At 46.5% G+C, this 21,652-nt stretch overlaps 1 long non-coding RNA gene across 1 annotated transcript in view; it reads right to left on the reverse strand.

The window, feature by feature from the left end:
- Nucleotides 1–2,564: 2,564 nt before the first annotated feature.
- The window catches only part of LOC116273827, a 34,251-nt gene continuing 15,163 nt past the window's right edge, over nt 2,565–21,652 (reverse strand). Inside the window, exons 2-3 of the long non-coding RNA XR_004182275.1 lie at nt 3,042–3,128; nt 2,565–2,695 (exon numbers count right to left, since the gene is read on the reverse strand). This is a non-coding gene — a long non-coding RNA (uncharacterized LOC116273827). The remainder of the gene's footprint in view (nt 2,696–3,041; nt 3,129–21,652) is intronic.

A 21,652-nucleotide genomic window follows, 5' to 3' on the forward strand; every position in this document is an offset into this window, starting at 1 on the left:
GAAAGTTGAGAGGAAATGGCCCGGGAGCTCCCGGGGTTTCCAACTCGCCTGCGGAGCGCGGGGCTCCGGTGCGGCGCGCGTGGGGCCGCCAGGGGGCGCTGTGGGGGCGGGCCTGCTGCCGGGGACGCGGCTTTTGCGCCCGAGGGAGAGCAGTCGCTGCAAGCCTTAGATTTCTTTAGGAAGGGACAAAGTGATCTGGAGCCCAAGGCTGGGAGAGCCTCTTCGGGCTCCCACCATCAGACAGGATTAATGTCGAGCCCTGAAGGCGGGGTCTCTGTCCCTCCCGCCGCTGCACTCCCAGCACCTGGCACAGTGAATAGGTGCCATATTCACCAAATACTGACTGAGTGGCAACTAACACCAGGAAATGTCCTAAGTCCCGGTGATGAATCAGTGAACAAACAAAGCCTCTGCCCTAGTGAGGTTCATATTCTCCCCTGCGGGGATGGGGAAGGCGATAAGCAAAACAGAAGTGTAAATGCATGTAAGATGGGAATAGATGCTGTGGAGAAAAACTAAGCGGGATAAGGAGAGTAAGCAGTGCATGGTGCGGTGGAGACAGAAAGGTCAGGCAAGGCTCTGATGGGAGAGGGACACTTCAGCAGATCCTTCTAGGAAGGGGCGAGTCAGCTAGGAACCGAAAAATAAGGAACACTTCAAACGTGTTAAGTGAATGAGTTTTAGAGGCAGGATGCCACACTGAGCAATGGCCCCTCTGGTGTGACCTGTCCTCCCTCTCTCCACACCTGTCTGCTCCCCTTCATCCATCCATTCATCCATCCAGCCATCCCACAGGCACCTACCTGCTCCATGCTGGACTTTATGTGGAGTATATTTCATTGCCATATCCCCTACATGCAAGGATATAGAAATGAAAAAGACATACTCCTGCCAGGCGCGGTGGCTCACGCCTGTAATTCCAACACTTTGGGAGGCCGAGGCGGGAAGATCACAACGTCGGGAGTTCGAGACCAGCGTGACCAACATGGGGAAACCCCATCTTTACTAAAAATACAAAAATTAGCCGGGCGTGGTGGCGCGTGCCTGTAATCCCAGCTACTCGGGAGGCTGAAGCAGGAGAATCGCTGGAATCCGGGAGGCAGACGTCGCAGTAAGCCAAGATTGTGCCACTGCACTTCAGTCCGGGCAACAGAGCGAGACTCCATCTCAAAAAAAAAAAAAAAAGAAAAAAGAAAAGAAAAAGACATACTCCTTGAAGGGAAAAAGGGCCTCACTTTTACTCTGGTGGTACCAGAGAATGGCATAGCCCTTTCAGAGAGTAATTGGACAGCTTCTCACTTTTGAATATGGCCACCGTTTGCACCCAAAGCCCCAGTCTGGGACTGGCAGCCAGGCATTTCACAGAGGTCAGTCAGGCCCACTGACTGGAACTAGACTGTGGATTTTAACTCCAACCCCATCTCTTATCAGCTCTAAAACCCTGAACATGCCATTTATCTGTCTGCCTCAGCTTTCACATCTGTAAAATTAAGCTAATAAAAATATCTAATTAATCCGAGTTTTGAGCTAATACATTGCAAAGGGCAGGGCAGACACATAGGAAGTGTTCAATACATGTTAGCTATTATTATTAGCTCAGGCAAGGGTTTGAGCAGAAGTGCAATTTGTCTTTTTTTTTTTCTCTCTTGAGACAGGGTCTTACTCTGTTGTCCAGGCTGGAGTGCAGTGGCGCCATCTTGCCTCACTGCTACCTCCATCTCCCAGGTTCAAGAGATTCTCCCACCTCTGCCTCCCCAGTAGCTGGGACTACAGGTGCCTGCCACCACACCCGACTAATTTTTGTATCTTTTGGTAGAGATGGAGTTTCACCATGTTGGCCAGGCTGGTCTCAAACTCCTGACCTCAAGTAATCCGCCCACCTCAACCTCCCAAAGTGCTGGGATTACAGGCATGAGCCACCGTGACTGCCCCAAATGCTCTCTGCAAAATTATCTGCATAGCTCTATACGGAGGCAACCTCAATAAAGTTCCATCAATAGGGAAATAAATTTGATTACAGTCTATCCGTACTATAGAAGAAAATGTAATTTTAAGAAGATTGTGCTAATGGGAGACAATTTGAGACCCATATCAGCAAGTCAGACCAAATGTGAAAAAGCAGTGAGTCCTGTGAAACATGGGGTTGTGTGACATAGGGAGGCCTGGAGGGGACTTGGCCTCTGGGGGCCTCTGTTTCTCCAATGAGAGACAATTGAGCTGTTATCTGAACTGTCAGTCAATACTAATCAAATTTTTTAAATGCACACATCTTTTAACCCAACAGTTCTACTTTTAGGAGCTTATTCAACAGATACACTTGCATATTTGCACTAAGAATCATAAAAAAGGTTTGCAGAAATGCTGTCAAAGGCAAGAACAACCTAAATGTCCATCAACAGAGGAAGTGTTAAAAAATTATGATGTAGCCATCCAGTGAAAGCTTATGTAGCCTTTAAAGTTATCAAAGCAGGTCTAGATGTGTGGATGTAGAAAAATTACATGTAAAATAGTCTTCAATTACGAAAAAAAAAAAGACAAAGAAAAGTTCAAGTACTCACAATAAGAGTCATGAAAACTTTTGAGAGGGCAGGCAGCTGCTCTGGGGACCCCCAAGGAGATAGCCTCGGATAATGATGAGTCCTGAAGGCAGAATGCCCCCTCATTCCGCTTCGTTTCTTCTCTCCACCCTCAGTGCCTAGGACAGGACAGGACGGGACAAGTACTTATTGAGCACCACAGAGAGAGAGAGAAGATCGGACAGGCTCTCGGTCCTCTGAGGCTCACAACAAACAAAATGTGATGGGACAGCCCCTTGGAGTAACTCCAAGTCTGAGCTCAGCAGAGCTACAAGACTTCAGGATGTGCAGAGCCTAAGTTTCCCATCATTTTCATCCCTGCTAGTGCTGTGGGCTGGGCTGAAGCAGCTTCTTCTGCTAGATTTGGAACACACAAGCGCCTCAAGGAGGCAGAGCAACACACACTGACCCTATCAGGCCCAGCTGAGCCCAAGAGTTTCCCAGCCTTGCCCCATCTAACCATACCCTTTCAGGCGTCTTATCTGGATCCTGTAAGTCTTGGCCCCCAGTCCATCTCGATGCAAGCAAAAATCCCTTGGACCCCGAAAGCTACTGAAATTTTAAAAATAAAAAAAATTAAATTAAAAACAGAAGAAATCTGAAAAAAAAAACCTGAGAGCTACAATCTCACAAAGAAATAAAAGAATATGAAATTGCTAGTATTCAATGATTATTGTCACTTTAAAAATGGCAGCTTTATACGGCTAATCTTAAGTAATTAAAACAACTTTGAGATATTATTTTTATCCTTTCATATTGGCAAAGATTAAAAAGGTTTACTGACATCTTGAATCAACAAAACTTTGGAGAAACAGGCACATTAAGGGCAAAAGACAAACTTGTACCATCCCTATGAAAGGTGATTTTGGCAATTAACTGTTAAATAACAAATCTCAATACCCTTTGGCCCAGCTATTCCACTGGTAGAACGTTATTCTACAGATATACTCACATACCTGGAATGTACACAGTTATTAATCACAACATTGTTTGTAATCGCAGAGAATAAGAAAAAACCAAATACTCATCAATTAGTGGACTGGTTAAATAAATTATAGTACATTCTCTCTCTCTCTCTCTCTCTCTCTCTCTCTCTCTTACACACACACATAAAACAAAACAAAACAAAACAAATTATCAGTAAAAATTAAATAAGAAATCTCTTTAGGGGCCAGGCACGGTGGCTCAAGCCTATAATCCCAGCACTTTGGGAAGCCAAGGCAGGCAGATCACCTGATCCAATATCAGCCTGGCCAATATGGTGAAACACCATTTCTACTGAAAATACAAAAAACTAGCCTAGCATGGTGGGGTACCCCTGTAATCCCAGCTACTCAGGAGGCTGAGACACTAGAATTACTTGAGGTGGAGGTTGCAGTGAGCCGAGATGGCACCACTGCACTCCAGCCTGGACAACAGAGCAAGACTCTGTCTCAAAAAAGAAAAAAGAAATCTCTTTAGGTACTGATTTGAAATGCTCTCTAAGATCTAATCTCATCTCTATGCAAATTTTTAAAAACACGCACACAAGGTACAGAACAATGTGTATAGTATGTTACCATCTGGGTAGAAAAAGTGTGTTATGGTGTCTAAAAAATTGAAAACATGTGTTGTAGAGGGGAACTTGGATAGCTGGAAAATAGAAGTAGGAGGGAAACTTTTCATTAAATTGCTGTTTTGTGCCTCTTGAATTTTGAATCCTCGGAATAATTGCCCAGTCAAAACCAACAGCAAACAAAGCACACCTGAGGAAACAATGAGGCTTTCTAGAGTGGAAAGCCAGGAACCTGGAGCTTAGAGGCAACCTGAGGAGGCAAAACTAATCCAAGTGGGGTAGAGGGAGACTGCCACAAGGCCATAGCTCACCTAAGCCAGGGAAGAAGGCGATCTGCAGTGGGCCAAGAACCAAAGGAGTGGCCCCATTACTATCAGTCCCAATGACCCACTCTGTGCTTCCTGTCCCTGTGACTCTAAGCTCTGCAAAGTTAGAGACCCTAGTCCCCAAAGGCGCTGCACCCTTGCCAGGGGACATAACAAGGGTCCCATTGAATTACAAGCTATAGCTACTCACCAGTGTCTAGCTGATGAGAGGAAGAGTCCCCATAACAGCAGGAGTAATTGATGGCAATCAGATCACTGCAGCCTCCACCCCCAACTCGCCTGACCGCGCCACCCACTCCATCTTGGGTTCAAGCGATTCTCCTGTCTCAGCCTCCCAAGTTGCTGGGACTACAGGGGCACACCACCACGTCTGGCTAATTTTCGTGTTTTTTGTAGAGACGGGGTTCTTGCTATGCTGCCCAGGCTGGTCTCCAACTCTTGGGCTCAAGCCATCTGCCCCCCTTTGGGCTCCCAAAGTGCTGAGATTACAGGTGTGAGCCACCGCGCCCTTCCCCTACACTGTAATTGTGAATGGACATGTGTAGTAACCCCAGTCTAAGAAGGGTATAATTACCAAGGGTCACTCCATTGCATAAACTACAACCAGCAAAAGCGATACATGAGGGTGAGGGGGATTGAGTAGATAGTGGAGGAGGGAGAAGGTAAGTACCAGTTACAACCGTGAGATCAGCTGTAGCAATAGGAGCTGTAGCTGTCCAACTAGTTAGAAAAAGAGGCCTCGAGGAACCACAGGGGAACTTCTCCCTGGACCTGTGTGGAAAAGCATGTTTGTGCAATACCAGGAGGTGAACTGAAGCAACCATGAGAATGTGTGTCTCAGATCTCACCTGCAGGGAGTATATTTGACCAATGGTCCCATGTGTGTGCTCTGAAATCTGTCAGAGCACAGGCTGCTCCCAGTCAATGTCTGAGCATTGTGGGAACACTGTACCCAGGAGATATAGGACTCCTCTCAGAGGCAGTTTTGGCTCAAAGACTCCCTCCTCAAAAGTGATGCCAAAACTTTCTTATAATTGCACTGCACTGCAAGATTCTTCCCATCTAACTTGCCTTCCTTCCTTCCTCCCCTCTCTTCTCCATCACAGCCTGATGCTCTCCCAGCCTTTACCAGCTTCACTTCTATTTTCCCTTTCAGGCCTTTTCTCAATAAATCTCTTCAGATCTAACCCAATCTTGGCATCTACTTTTTGGAAGTCCTGCACTAACACAAAAACTATTGCTATTGTGTATAAAAGTGAGTTCCAAGCTTCCCGGAAGTCAAAGGAAAAATATTATATTACTGTATAGTATTCATTAGTGCTCTTCATGAAACACTTCTAGCTCCCCTACTTCCAGGCACCTTGGTACGACTGATTCCTTGAATTGGATAGGGCCATGTGACTAGATATGTTGCTTTAAGTTAATAAGATTTGGGGAGGCCAGGCACAGCAGCTCACACCTGTATTCCCAGCACTTTAGGAGGCCAAGGTAGGCAGATCACTTGAGCCCAGGAGTTCGAGACCAGCCTGGCCAACATGGCAAAACCCTGTCTCTACTAAAAACACAAAGAAATTAGCTAGGCATGGGCCAAGCACGGTGGCTCATGCCTGTAATCCCAGTACTTTGGGAGGCCAAAGAAGGTGGATTGCCTGAACTCAGGAGTTCAAGACCAGCCTGGGCAACATGGTGAAACCCTGTCTCTACTAAAATACAAAAAATTAGCTGGGCGTGGCAGCGTACGTCTGTAGTCCCAGTTATCCAGGAGGCTGAAGCAGGAGAATTACCTGAACCCGGGAGGCAGAGGTTGCAGTGAGCCAAGATCGTGCCACTGCACTCCAGCCGGGGCGACAGAGCAAGACTCCATCTCAAAAAAAAAAAAAAAAAAAAAAAGAAGAAAAAAAAAAAATAAAAAAAGAAATTAGCCAGGCCTAGTGGCACAAGCCTGTAATCCCAGCTACTCAGGAGGCTGAGGCACAATAATCATTTGAACCCAGGAGGCAGAGGTTGCAGTGAGCCAAGATTGCGCCACTGCACTCCAGCCTGGGTGACAGAATGGGCTTCTGCCTCAAAAAAAAAAAAAAAAAAAGGCGAGGGGAAATCATTTTTGTAACCATAACCCAGACTTTCCTGACTAATATACATTGGTTCCTATTATCTAATTATCTAATTCAGTGTTTGCCAATAGCAATGCTATCGACATTTTGAATCATAATTCTTTGCTGTAGGGACTGTACTATGCACGTAGGATGTTTTAGCAACATCCCCGGCCTCTACCCACTAGATAACAGTAGTAAGATTTTCACAGTTGTGACAACCAAAAATGTCTTCAGACATTGCAAAATACCCACTGCGGGACAAAATCGCCACCAGTTAAGAACTACTCATGTAATGAAGAGCAGTAAAACCTTTCTTCAAAAAGAGATCAAGGGGCCGGGCCCAGTGACTCACACCTGTAATTCCAGCACTTTGGGAGGCTAAGGCAGGAGGATTGCTTGAGGCCAGGAGTTCAAGACCAGCCTGGGCAACATGGTGAAACCCTGTCTACAAAAAGGTGGCTGGGCACAGTGGCTCACACCTATAATCCCAGCACTTTGGGAGGCCAAGGCGGGCGGATCACCTGAGGTCGGGAGTTCGAGACCAGCCTGACCAACATGGAGAAACCCCTTCTCTACTAAAAATACAACATTTGCCAGGCGTGGTGGCACATGCCTGTAATCCCAGCTACTCAGAAGGCTGAGGCAGGAGAATCACTGGAACCTGGGAGGCAGAGGTTGTGGTGAGCCGAGATAGCGCCATTGCACTCCAGCCTCGGCAACAAGAGAGAAACTCTGTCTCAAAAAAAAAAAAAAAAAAAAATTAGCCAGGCATGGTGGTGCGTGTCTGTAGTCCCAGCTACTTGGAAGGCTGAGGTGGGAGAATTGCTTGAGCTGAGGAGGTGAAGGGTCCAGTGAGCCAAGACAGTGCCACTGTACTTCAGCCTGCATGACAGAACCAGACCCTGTCTCAAATAAATAAATAAGATCAAGTTTACAATGGAATCATATAAAATGCTCAATTTAAAATCAGAAAAGGTAGAAAAAGAAGGAAGAGGATATAACAAGTAGAAAACAGTTACAAACATGGTGAATATTAAGCTGCAGTGGGCCGGAAAGTCCTCCTGGGCCTGGGAACTAAAGGATGGAAGCAGTCGTGGCCTATATCAATAATCACTTTAAAGGTGAATAGTCTCAAGAGAATGAGATGACAAGCCACAGACTGGCAGGAAATATTTGAAATTCTGTACTTTCAGCTCAATTTTACTAAAATCCTAAAACTACTCTAACAAATGAAGTCTATTTTTAAAATATTTTTGAAATGTGACTAGCCTAAATACACAAAATAAAAGATATTGTCAGAATGGGCAAAATAACCTACAGCTAGTATTACAGTTAGTAGTAAAAAATTGGATGCCTTCACCCTAAAATTGGGAACAAGGCAAGGATTTTCTCTCTTACCACTGTTACTCAACACCGTACTAGACGTCTCGGCTACTGTGATAGGCCAAGAAGAGGAACCAAATGCAGATTGTGAAGGAGCTACAGATGACATGATTGTCTATGCAGAAAATCCCAAATAATTGGCAAAACAACTTCAGGAACTAATACATAAATATAGCAAGGTCGCAGTTCACAATGATATAAATAAACAATTAAATGAGAGAGAAGTGATAAATCTTCTTTGCAGAAGGATTCTAATATATATAGTTCAGGCACAGTGGCTCATATCTGTAATCCCAGCACTTTGGGAGGCTGAGGCAGGAGAAGTACAGGAGTTTGAGATCAGCCTGGGCAACATAGTGAGACCTCGTCTCTACAAAAAATAAACAAAATTAGCTAGCATAGTGCCACACACCTGTAGTCCCAGCTACTCAGGAGGCTGAGGTGGGAGGATTGCTTGAGCCCAGGAGGTTGAGGCTGCAGTGAGTCAAGATCATACCACTGCACTCCAGCCTGGGCAACAGAGAAAGACCCTGTCTCAAAAAAAAATAATAATAATTTAAAAATCAATGTATATAGATACTCCCCCATTGTTATAGGTTTAACTGTGTTCCATAAAAAGATATGTTAACTGGGCATGGTGGCTCAGCCTGTAATCCCAGCACTTTGGGAGGCCAAGACGGGCAGATCACGAGGTCAGGAGATCCTGGCTAACACAGTGAAACCCTGTCCCTACTAAAAATACAAAAAATTAGCCGGGCGTGGTGCCTGTGGTCCCAGCTACTTGGGAGGCTGAGGCAGGAGAATGGCATGGACCCACGAGGCGGAGCTTGCAGTGAATGGAGATCGTGCCACTGCACTCCAGCCTGGGCGACTGAGCAAGACTCCGTCTTAAAAAAAAAAAAAGAAAAAAAAATATGTTGAAGCCTAAACCCTGGTACCTGTGACCTTATTTGGATAGGGTCCTTGCAAGTAGAATCAAGTTAAAATGAGGTATTTAGTGTGAGCCCTAACCAAGTACGACCGATGTCATTATAAAAAGAAGAGGAGAGCCACAGACAAAGACAAAGAGAACCAGAAGGAGAACATCTTGTGCACACAGAGGCAGAGAGTGGAGTCATGTGTCTATAAGGCCAAGGGTTGCCAGCAGCACCAGAAATTAAGAGAAAGGTGCTATGGTTTGAATGTGTCCCCGAAGTTCATGTGTTGGAAACTTAATCTCTAGTATACCAGTGTTGAAAGATGAGGTCTTTAAGAGATGAATAGGTCATGAGGGCTCTGCCGTCATCAATAAATTAATACCATATTGTGGGAGTTGGTTAGGTATCTTGGAAGTGGGTTCCAGATAAAAGAATGAATTTGACCCCCATTCCCTTCTCTCTCACAAGTATGTTCTCTTGTCTTTCTGCCTTACACAATGGAATGAGCAGCAAGAAGGCCTTCACCAGATGCAGTGCCCTTGAATGTGGCCTTCCCAGCCTCCAGAACTTTTAAGAAATAAGTCTCTGTTCTTCATAGATGACCCAGTCTCAGGTATTCTGTTATAGCAACATGAAATGAACTAAGACCGAAGACATGGATCGAATTCTCCCCTAGGACCTTCAGAGAGAGCATGGCCCTGCTGACATTTTGATTTCAGACTTCTAGCCTCTAGAACAGGGGTTCCAACCCCTGGGCTGAGGACCAATACCAGTCTGTGGCTTGTTAGGAACCGACCTGCACAGCAGGAGGTAAGTAGCAGGCGAATGAGCATTGCCTGAGCTCTGCATCCTGTCAGATCAGTGATGGCATTTGATTCTTTTTTTTTTTTTTTTTTTTTTTTTTTTGAGACGGAGTCTCGCTCTGTCACCCAGGCTGGAGTGCAGTGGCCGGATCTCAGCTCACTGCAAGCTCCGCCTCCCGGGTTCCCGCCATTCTCCTGCCTCAGCCTCCCGAGTAGCTGGGACTACAGGCGCCTGCGACCTCGCCCGGCTAAGTTTTTGTATTTTTAGTAGAGACGAGGTTTCACTGTGTTAGCCAGGATGGTCTCGATCTCCTGACCTCGTGATCCGCCCGTCTCGGCCTCCCAAAGTGCTGGGATTACAGGCTTGAGCCACCGCGCCCGGCCGGCATTTGATTCTTATGGGACCATGAACCCTATTGTGAACTGCGCATGTGAGGGATCTAGGTTGCACATACCTCGTGAGAATCTAACTAATGCCTGATGATCTGAGGTGGAACAGTTTCATCCCAAAACCATCCCCCCACCCCCACATCTGTGGGAAAACTGTCTTCCATGAAACTGGTCCCTGGTGCCAGAAAGGTTGAGGACTGCCACTCTAGAACCATAAGATAACACATTTCTGTTCTTTTACGCCACCAGTTTGTGGTACTTTGTCACCATTGCCTTAGGAAACTGACATACTCCTCGAGGAGGTGGAACATAACTCCCACACTTAAGGAGTGGGCACAGTGACTTCCTTCCAAAAAGAACACAGTGGAAAAGGGCTAAAAAAAGTAACTTTACATTGGTGAAACCTGATGAAGCCAGGTGACCAAGCTCAACATCAATGGCGATGACTCATGTTGATTGTATGTACCTTGATATGATGTAATGAATATGTGGTCTTCCTCCCAAAAACCTGTAACCACCAGCCAGGCATTGTGGCTCATGCCCTGTAACCCCAGCACTTTGGGAGGCCGAGGTGGATGGATCACCTAAGGTCAGGAGTTCGAGACCAACCTGGCCAACATGGTGAAACCCCATCTCTACTAAAAATGCAAAATTTAGCTGGGTGTGGTGGCAGGAGCCTGTAACCCCAGCTACTCGGGAGGCTGAGATAGGAGAATTGCTTGAACCCAGAAGACGGAGGTTGCAGTGAGCCAAGATCCCGCCACTGCACTCCAGCCTGGGTGACAGAGCGAGACTCCATCTCAAAAAAAATAAAAAAAAAATTAGCCAGGTGTGGTGGGGGGCACCTGTAATCCCAGCTACTTGGGAGGCTGAGGCAGGAGAATCACTTGAACCTAGGAGGCAGAGGTTGCAGTGAGCCGAGATCACACGACTGCCCTCCAGTCTGAGTGACAGTGAAACACGAAACTCCATCTCAAAAAAAAAAAAAAAACACCCTATAACCCCAGTCTAACTGTGGGAAAAACATTGAAAACACTGGACAGATTCCAATGGAAGAGCATTCTACAAAATACCAGACCAATACTAATCAAAACTGTCAAGGTTATCAAAACGAAGGAAAATCTGAGAAACCACCCCAAGCCAACAGGAGCCTAAGGAGACATGATAACTAGATGCAGTGTGATATACTGAATGGTATCCTGGATTACAAAAAGGACATTAGGTAAAAATTAAGGAAATCGGCTGGGTGCAGTGGCTCACACCTGTAATCCCAGCACTTTGGGAGGCCAAGGCGGGCGGATCACGAGGTTAGGAGTTGGAGATCAATCTGGCCAACATGGTGAAACCCGTTTCTATTAAAAATACAAAAATTAGCTGCGCACAGTGGCAAGCATCTGTAATCCCAGCTACTCGGGAGGCTGAGGCAGGAAAATCTCTTGAAGCTGGGAGGCAGAGGTAACAGTGAGCCAACCTCGCACCACTGCACTCCTGCATGGGTGACAGAGCAAGACTCTAGCTCAAAAAAAAAAAAAAAAAATTAAGAAAATCTGGGCCAGGTATGGTGGCTCACACTTATAATCCCAGAACTTTGGAAGGCCAAGGCAGGAGGATTGCTTGAGCCCAGGAATTTGAATTTACAATCAGCCATGATCATGTCACTGCACTCCAGCCTGGGTGACAGAGGAAGATCTTGTCCCTAAATTTAATTTAAAAATAAATAAATAAATCTGAATAAACTGTGGACTTCATTTATAATCATTGATCCATATTGGTTAATTAACTGGAACAAATGGGCCATACTAACATAAGATTAATCATAGGAATAATAGGCCGGGCGCGGTGGCTCAAGCCTGTAATCCCAGCACTTTGGGAGGCCGAGGCGGGTGGATCACGAGGTCAGGAGATGAGACATCCTGGCTAACATGGTGAAACCCGTGCCTAAAAATACAAAAAGCAACCCGGGCGTGGTGGGCGCCTGTAGATCCCAGCCTTCTCCGGAGGCTGGTGGAGAATGGCGTGAACCGGGGAGGCCGAACTTGCAGTGAGCAGAGATCGGCATCCACTGCACTCAGCCCTGGGCGACAGAAGCGAGACTCCGTCTCAAAAAAAAAAAATCATAGGAATAATAGGAGAAAGAGAGTGGAGTATAGGGGGAACTATATGTTTGTTTTTCTTCTTTTTTTTTTTAGTGAGCTGGAGTCTCACTCCTGTCCTATGGGCTGGAGTGTAGTGGGCGTGATCTCAAACTTTCACTATCCTCCCAGATTCGATTCTCCTGTCTCCCGGCCTCCTAAACATCTTGAACTACAGGTGCGAGACCATGCCCAGCCAATTACACGTATTTTTAAGTTGAGAAGGAGTTTCACCATGTTGGCCGAATCTCTTCTGACTTTCTCAAGTGATCCACCTGCCTCAGCCTCCCAAAAGATATGAGACTGAGTGTGTTTCCAGCCTGGCCTATATCTTCAATTTTTATATAAGTCTAAAACTGTTCCATAAAATAAAATCTATTTCAAAAAAAATTTTTTTTTTTTTTTTGAGACAGAGTCTTGCTCTGTCGGCCAGGCTGGAGTGCAGTGGTGCAATCTTGGCCACTGCAACCTCCGTCTCCCGGGATCAAGCAATTCTCCTGCCTCATCCTCCCGAGTAGCTGGGATTACAGGCATATGCCACCATGCCCGGCTAATTTTTGTATTTTTAGTAGAGATGAGGTTTCATCATGTTGGCCAGGCTGGTCTTGAACTCCTGACCTCAGGCAATCCACCCACCTCGGCCTCCCAAAGTGCTGGGATTACAGGTATGAACCACCGAGCTCAGCTTCAAAATTTTGTAAGATGAAAGAAAAGCCAGTGCTACAAAGATGTCAATATTCCTCCAAAATACTATAAAAGTTAACTTTTTTTAAGAGAACAAATTTATTATGGTGCTTACTCTAAGAAAATTTGCCATTTGATCTTCATATCATTGCTGGTTGTCATCATAATGAACTTTTTTTTTCCATTGTAGTTCTGCGTTCTTTGTGGCAGAACTGTTTCCTATGTGAATGCCTCACTTGATGATCTTGGTTGAAGATGAGGGTATGCAGTCATGTCATTATTCCCTGAAGGATGGTTTGCAGTGGGCTGCAGGTGAAGAGCTTCATAATAGACATGTCCTTCAGGGAGGCCCTCAGCTTTCCTGAACAAGACCCCACAGAAAGGCTGCATCTGAGTGGGCTCACCATGACTTAAGACCTAGAATCCATTTTTACAAATTAAAACCCTTAGTTCTGTCCCTTTTGCCCAGAGCCTATATACCTATAGAAGGCTGGTCTGACTGAGCTCCACGGGCAGATGTAGAAGCCAGAACCAAACCTGTAAGAGGCCAGAAAACCAATCTGGCCAGGTGACCCTTCAGGAAAATACGGAAATAGTAATAATCCCACTAACACATAATATTTGCCAAGTAAACATTTTTATTGGCCAGGCGCGGTGGCTCACGCCTGTAATCCCAGCACTTTCAGAGGTTGAGGTAGGCAGATCACTTGAACCCAGGAGTTTGAGACCAGCCTGGCCAATTTGGTGAAATCCTGTCTCTACAAAATAATAATAATAATAATAATACAAAAATTAGCTGGGCGTGGTGGCATGCACCTGTAGTCCCAGCTACTTGGGAGGCCAAGGCGGGAGGATCACCTGAGCCCAGGAAGTTGGGGCTGCAGTGAGCTGAGATTGAGCCACTGTACTCCAGCCTCACTCTAGGGTCTCACTCCCTCACTCCAGGACAACAGAGTGAGATCCTATCTCAAAAAATATATATATATATAAAATATATATATTAGTATGATGACCAAGGGTTACCCCATACTACCCCATTACTGTGCATATTAATAGCAAAAGGAGGAAAGAGCCTTTACAATGGAGGGACTTGGCAATTACTATCTGAACACAATCTGCAGATGTAAGATCACCAATGGTGGGGCAACCTGACATGATGTCTTGCTGGTATGATGCAATATAAAGTACAATTTTTTTTATTTTATTTATTTTTTTTTTGAGACAGAATCTTACTCTGTCACCCAGGCTGGAGTGCAGTGGCATGATCTTCGCTCACTGCAACATCTGCTTCCCAGGTTCAAGCAATTTTTGTGTTTCAGCCTCCTGAGTAGCTGGGATTACAGGCATGCATCACCCAGCTAGTTTTTGTATTTTTAGTAGAGATGGGGCTTCGCCAAGTTGGCCAGGCTGGCCTCAAGTGATTCACCTGCCTCGGCCTCCCAAAGTGCTGGTATTGCAGGTGTGAGCCACCACGCCCAGCCTACAATGTCACCTTTGAAAAACTTCTTACCATAAAAGCAAACTCAAATCCAACTGAAGCTACAGAGTTGACTTTTATTTTACAGGAAGTACAAGAAGCAGAGGAAGAAGTTAAATAACAACGTGAAGAAACCATCAGACAAGTCCTAAATGTGGGGACATTCTACAATTGTTCTTGTCTTTTCAAAAACTCTGTGTGAAATAAAAAAGATGAGGGGATTGGGGAGCAGTTCTCTATTCCACAAATTCAGTAACATAGACTTCTACCATCTGTGATGCTGTCATGGTTAACACACTTCCTACAAGGCCACCCAGAAACAGGAAGGGATCATGCAGAATCTTTTTTTTTTTTTTGAGACGGAGTTTCACTCTTGTTGCCCAAGCTGGAGTGCAATGGCATGATCTCGGCTCATTGCAACCTCTGCCTCTGGGGTTCAAGCAATTCTCCTGCCTCAGCCCCCCAAGTAGCTGGGATTACAGGCACTACAGGTGCCCGCCACCACACCCAGCTAATTTTTTGTATTTTTAGTAGAAATGGGGTTTTACCGTGTTAACCAGGCTGGTCTGGAACTCCTGACCTCAGGTGATCCACCCTCCTCAGCCTCCCAAAGTGCTTGGATTATAGGCATGAGCAACCACACCCAGCCACCACACAGAATCTTACAGGATGGGCCGGATGTCAGGAGTTCAAGACCACCCTGGGCAACATGGTGAAACCCTGTCTCTACTAAACATACAAAAAATGAGCCAGGCATGGTGGTGTGCGCCTGTAATCCTAGCTACTCAGGAGACTGAGGCAGGAGAATTGCTTGAACCTGGGAGGTGGAGGTTGCAGTGAGCCAAGACCAAGCCATTACACTCCCTCCTGGGCAACAACAGTGAAACTTAGTCTCAAAAAAAAAGAGTATTACATGATGGCTTTTAATAGGCGAAGCCTCAAAGGGCTATATGTCAGCTCCTACTTACATTTTTTTTGGCCATAACTTTATAAGGCTTCCTATCTAGCTGCAAGAGAGCTAGGAAGTGCGACCTGGCTAGAAGCTTAGGAAGGAGAGGAAAGGGTTTTGGTGAGCATCTAGTCGGTCTCTCCACACATATGGTAAGCACCACTTACCCCTCCAGTAGGAGAGGTCTCAGCGTGGTCTCTGCCAGGCAACCCTAAACTATGCATACCCTCAGTCCCATGCCAGTCCTCGATGTGAGATGGACTGGCAACCTAGCGTCTGCCTTCCTGCTGTCATCCCCCAGAGTCAGTCAATCACTAAATAGCAACCTCTCCACCCTTACACATGTCTCCAAATAGCCACTGCCTTTCTGTCTGCAACTGGCAGAGCTTTGTGCAACAGCCTTCCACCTGGTCTCCCTTCATGCAAGGTTTTCGCTCTCAGGGAGTTTATTTTCTTCTCTGAGGCTGCAAGTGAGCAAATACATAAAGGAACAAGAGAATGGCAGGTTCTATGCGGAAGCAGATGTTGAAATGGTAGAGATAGCTGGGGCGGAGAGGAGGGGTTAGTAAGTAGAGAGCAGTCAGTGAAGACCGCACTGTGGCGGTAGCTGTGGCAGATAGTATTATCCAAAAATTATCCAGAAAAACAATATTTCAATTTCCAATGCTGTTTCAGAACCCTGCCACTCCCTCATCAAGTGGCAGACTCTGTGTTCCCTTCAGTTGAACTTCAGTGGATCTTTTGTCCTTCTCAACTAATAAAATACAACAGAACTCCCAAGTCTGGGTCAGAAAAGACATTACAGCTTCAACCTGACTTTTGTTTTGTTTTTTTGAGACAGAGTCACACTCTGTTGTCCAGGCTGGATGACATGCCATGCCATGCAGTGGCATGATCTCAGCTCACTGCAACCTCCGCTTCCTGGGCTTAATCAGTTCTCGTGCCTCAGCCTCCCAAGCAGTTGGGATTACAGGCACACGCCACCATTCCCAGCTAATTTATGTATTTTTTTTTGTAGAGACAGGGTTTCACCATGTTGCCCAGGCTGCTCGCAAACACCTGAGCTGAAGCCATCCACTCTCCTCAGCCTCCCAAAGTGTTGGGATTACAAGCGTGAGCCACCGTGCCCAGCCTCTACCTGACTCTTTCGGGACACATTCCCAGGAGCCTAGCTACGTGGAGAACAGCTAAAGCCCCAGCCTTCAACTCTGGCTTAACTCGTAGATGACTGCCATGTGAGTGAGCCAACTCAGAGGCGAATTCTCAGCTGATTTGCCCCAGCTGATGCTGCGTAGAGCAAAATGAGCCTTTCCCATGAAGCCCTGCCCAAAATACAGATATATGAGCAAAATAAATGATTGTCATTTTGAAGCCACTGAGTTTTGGAGTGTTTCACTATGGAGCAATAGTAAATGAACTCAGGCCTAAATACCAAGGAGTCAGCCATGAGGAAATATTCATAGAGCATTGTAAGCATAGCCAACAAAAAATCCCATGGCTTGAAGACAGGAACAAGCTTGGCACACTGAGGAACAGAGATGGTCAGGTAGCTGACGGGGAGAGCACTAAGAAGTGTGGTTGGAGAGGAAGGCTGAGCCACATTATGCAAAGCCTCTTGGGCCGTGAAGAAGTCTGAAATGATCAAAAGTTCAGTAGGAGTTCATTCTCCCCATAGCCGCAAGAGCCAACAAGGGTTGTGAGCAAGGCAATGATGGGATTTATTGTATTAAAAGATGGCTCTAGCAGCTATGGGGAGAATGATACATAGCAGTATAAGAGTGGAAGCAGATGGTGGGCACGGTGGCTCATGCCTGTAATCCCAACACTTTGGGAGGCCGAGGCGGGTGAAGAGCTTGAGCCCAGGAGTTCAAGACCAGCCTGGGCAACATGGCGAAACTTCGTCTCTACAAAAAATACAAAAATTAGCTGGGCATTGTGGTGTGCACCTGTAGTCCCAACTCCTCAGGAGGCTGAGGTGGGAGGATCACTTGAGCTGGGGAGGCGGAGGTTGTAGTGAGCTGAGATCACACCACTGCACTTCAGCCTGGGTGGCAGAGCAAGACTGTATCAAAAGAAAAAAAAAAAAGGAAAGAAAAGAAGAAAGGAAGAAAGAAAGGAAAGGAAACAAAGAAAGGAAGAAAGAGAAAGAGAGCAAGAAAGAAAAAGGAAAGAAGGAAGGAAGGAAAAAGAAGGAAGGAAGGAAGGAAAGAAAGAAAGAGAGAGAGAAAGAAAGAAAGAGAAAGAAAGAGAGAGAAAGGAAGGAAGGAAGGAAGAAAGGAGGGAGGGAGGGAGGAAGGAAGGGGAGGGAAATAGAGAAAAGAAAAACCAACAGTGGAAGCAAGATCAGTTAGCAATTGTCCAAGATGAACACAATTGACACCCAATAGTGAGGAGAAGATAGACTCCAGGCACATTTTGTAGAAGCAATAAGCTTTGCTGATGAGAGGTGCGGGACAAAAAAGAATAAAAGCAAACCTCTAGGTTTTTGTCTCAAGCAGACATGTGAATGATAGTGCTGTTGGCTAGATGAGAAAGGCTTGGAGAGGAACAGGGTTGGGGTGGGGAAAAACTTCCCTTTCCCTCAGGATATCCGATTTCAGTGTGGTTGTAGAAAGAATCCAAGCTGGCTAAATAATTCTCTCTAAGCAGTTACCGGGAGGCAAGTACAGAGCTTCCGACTCTGGTAGGGGTGGAGATTCTGATAACTACTTGGCTTGCCTGAGGAATTCCTTTCTATTTATGTGTTTGCCTGTATAGCTTTTAGAGTCTCCTTGCAGAGTGTGGTTGTTATAATTACTATGGCAAAAATCCCAGCTGGAAGCTAAAACACACCCAAAGGAGGAAATTGAACTCAACATGTAGGAGACCTAGCCAAGTGCTTTTCCCAAACCGTACTCCATTAGCCAGTCTGGAGAAGAGTTCCTGAGTGACCAAGAGGAAGGAAACAGGCCTTAGGTGCCTACTGAAAAATAGCTTCAGGAGCTTGCAGTGAGCCGAGATCGCGCCACTGCACTCCAGCCTGGGCAACAGAGCCAGACTCCGTCTCAAAAAAAAAGAAAAAAGAAAAAAAAAAAAGAAAGAACTAATTCAGCAGATTGACCTTTTGGACATCATAAATTTGAAGTGCTTATTTTATTTGTGTGTGTGTGTGTGTGTGTGTGTGTGTGTGTGTGATGGAGTCTCACTCTGTTGCCCAAGCTGGAGTGCAGTGGCGCGATCTTGGCTCACCGCCACCTCCGCCTCCCGGGTTCAAGCAATTCACCAGCCTCAGTCTCCCGAGTAGCTGGGATTACAGGCATCTGCCACCATGGCCAGCTAATTTTTGTATTTTTAGTAGAGATGAGATTTCACCATGTTGGCCAGGCTGGTCTCAAACTCCTGACCTCAAGTGATCCATCCACCTCAGCCTCCCAAAGTGCTGGGATTACAGGCGTGAGCCACCGCGCCCGGCCTTTTATTTATTTTTTTGAGACGGAGTTTTGCTCTTGTTGCCCAGGCTGGAGTGCAATGGCACGATCTCTGCTCACTGCAACCCCTGCCTCCCAGATTCAAGTGATTCTCCTGCCTCAGCCTTCCGAGTAGGTGGAATTACGGGAATGCACCTCCACGCCCCGCTAATTTTGTATTTTTAGTAGAGACGGGGTTTCTCCATGTTGGTCAGGCTAGTCTCGAACCTCTGACCTCAGGTGATCCACCAACCTCAGCCTCCTAAAGTGCTGGGATTACAGGCATGAGCCACTGTGCCCGGCCTATATATTTTATTTTATTTTATTTTTTTAATTTTTTTTTTTTTTAGAAGGAGTCTCACTCTGTCGCCCAGGCTGGAGCTTGCAGTGAGCGCAAGATCTTGCGCTCACTGCAAGCTCCAGCCTCCCGGGTTCACGCCATTCTCCTGCCTCAGCCTCCCGAGTAGCTGGGACCACAGGCGCCCGCCACTACGCCCAGCTAATTTTTTGTATTTTTTTTAGTAGAGACGGGGTTTCACCGTGTTAGCCGGGATGGTCTCAATCTCCTGACCTCGTGATCCGCCCGTCTCGGCCTCCCAAAGTGCTGGGATTACAGGCTTGAGCCACCGCACCCGGCCTATTTTATTTTTTTGAGACAGGGTCTCTCTATGTCACCCAGTCTGGAGTGCAGTGGTGCGGTCTTGGCTAACTGCAGCCTCTGCCACCCCAGTTTCAAGCAATTCTCCTGCCTCAGCCTCCTGAGTAGGTGGAATTACAGGAATGCACCACCATGCCCGGCTCATTTTGTATTTTTAGTAGAGATGGGGTTTCTCCATGTTGGTCAGGCTAGTCTCGAACCTCTGACCTCAGGAGATCTGCCCGCTTTGGCCTCCTAAAGTGCTGGGATTATAGGCATGAACCACCGTGCCTGGCCTATTTATTTTATTTTATTTTTTTGAGACAGTCTCACTCTGTCACCAAGCTGGAGTGCAGTGGTGCGATCTTGGCTAACTGCAGCCTCTGCCACCCCAGTTTCAAGCGATTCTCCTGCCTCAGCTTCCCCAGTAGCTGGGAATACAGGTGTGCACCACCACGCCTGGCTAAGCTTTGTATTTTTAGTAAAGACAGGATTTCACCATATTGTCCAGGCTGGTCTCAAACTCCTGACCTCAAGTGATCCGCCCGCCTTAGCCTTCCAAAGTGCTGGGATTACAGGCGTGACCCACCGCACCCGACCTGAAGTGCTTGTTTAGATATTCCAGCGTTGATAATCAGTAGCAGTCCAGAGTTCCTGAGAAAGGTCCAGGCTGGAGATAAAAATTTTCAAATTCTTAGCCTTCCTTTCTCTGTTAATAAGCAAAAACAAATGTTGAAATTAGAGGGAGCCTGCAAAATTGCAACTAACAAATATCAGGAAGTATAAGGCTAACCAAGAGGGCTGAGGGTGGTAGTTCATGCCTGTAATCCCAGCTACTAGGGAGGCCAAGCAGATGCCTGACTTGCGGCCAGGAGTGCAAGACCAGCCAGGCAACAGAGCAAGATCCCATCTCTACAAAAAAATCAAAAAACAAAAATTAGGCCAGGCACGGTGGCTCATGCCTGTAATCCCAGAGAGGCTGAGCGGGCAGATCATTTGAGCCCAAGAGTTGGAGACCAGCCTGGGCAACATGGAAAACACCTCTCTCTACTGAAAATACAAAAAATTATCCAGAGGCCAGGTGTGGTGGCTCACACCTGTAATCCCAACATTTTGGGAGGCCAAGGTGGGCGAATCACTTGAGATCAGGAGTTCGAGACCAGCCTAGCAAACATGGGGAAACTCTGTCTCTACTAAAAATACAAAACTTAGCAGGGTACGGTGGTATGTGCCTGTAGTCCCGGCTACTCATGAGGTTGAGGCAAGAGAATTGCTTGAACCTGGGAGGCGGAGATTGCAGTGAACTCCAGCCTGGGAGACAGAGCGAGACTCCATCTCAAAAAAAGAAAAATAAAAAGCCAAGGTTGGTGGCATGGGCCTGTAGTCCTGCTACTTGGGAGGCTGAGGCAGGAGGATTGCTTGAGCCCAGGAGGTTGCAGTGAGCTGAGAGGACACCACTAGCACTCCAGCCTGGGCTACAGAGGGAGACTCTGTCTCAAAAAAAAGACAATTAGCTGGGTGTGGTGGCACCACCTGTTAGTCCCTATTATTGGGGAGGCTGAAACAGAAGGATCGTTTGAGCCCAGGAATTCTAGATTACAGTGAGATATATGATCACACCACTGCACTCCAGCCTGGGCAACAGGGTGAGACCTTATCTCTAAAAGAAGAAGGAAAAAAAGTCTAACCAAGATGTCTAGAAATATTGTTGTTGGCATTACCTGACAAAGTAGGCAAGTGACCTCTCTCTCAGAGATTAAATGAGATGACATATCTAAGTATACTTTAGAGCTTCTTTTTTTTTTTTTTTTTTTTTGAGACAGAGTCTGGTTTGTCAGTCAGGCTGGAGTGCAGGGCTTGATCTCACTACTACAAGCTCCTCGCCACTTCCCTGGTTCACGCTTATTCTCCCTCAGCCTCCCGGAAAGCAGCTGGGACTACCGGTGCCCGCCACCGCCTGCTGGGTTTTTTGTATTTTTTTTTTTTTGTTTTGTTTTTTTTGAGACGGAGTCTTGCTCTTGTCGCCCAGGCTGAGTGCAGTGGCGCCATCTCGCTCACTGCAAGCTCCACCTCCCTGGTTCACGCCATTCTCCTTCAGCCTCCGAAGCTGGGACTACAGGCCTCACGCCACCACGCCTGGCTAGTTTTTGTATTTTTAGTAGAGACGGGTTTCACCATGTTAGCCAGGATGGTCTCGATCTCCTGACCTCGCGGATCCACCCGGGCCGCCTCCCAAAGTGCTGGGATTACAGGCTTGAGCCACCGCTACCGCCGCTTTTTG

The sequence above is a fragment of the Papio anubis genome, chromosome 2 (genome assembly GCF_008728515.1).
Source record: "Papio anubis isolate 15944 chromosome 2, Panubis1.0, whole genome shotgun sequence".
NCBI classification, from domain to species: domain Eukaryota; kingdom Metazoa; phylum Chordata; class Mammalia; order Primates; family Cercopithecidae; genus Papio; species Papio anubis.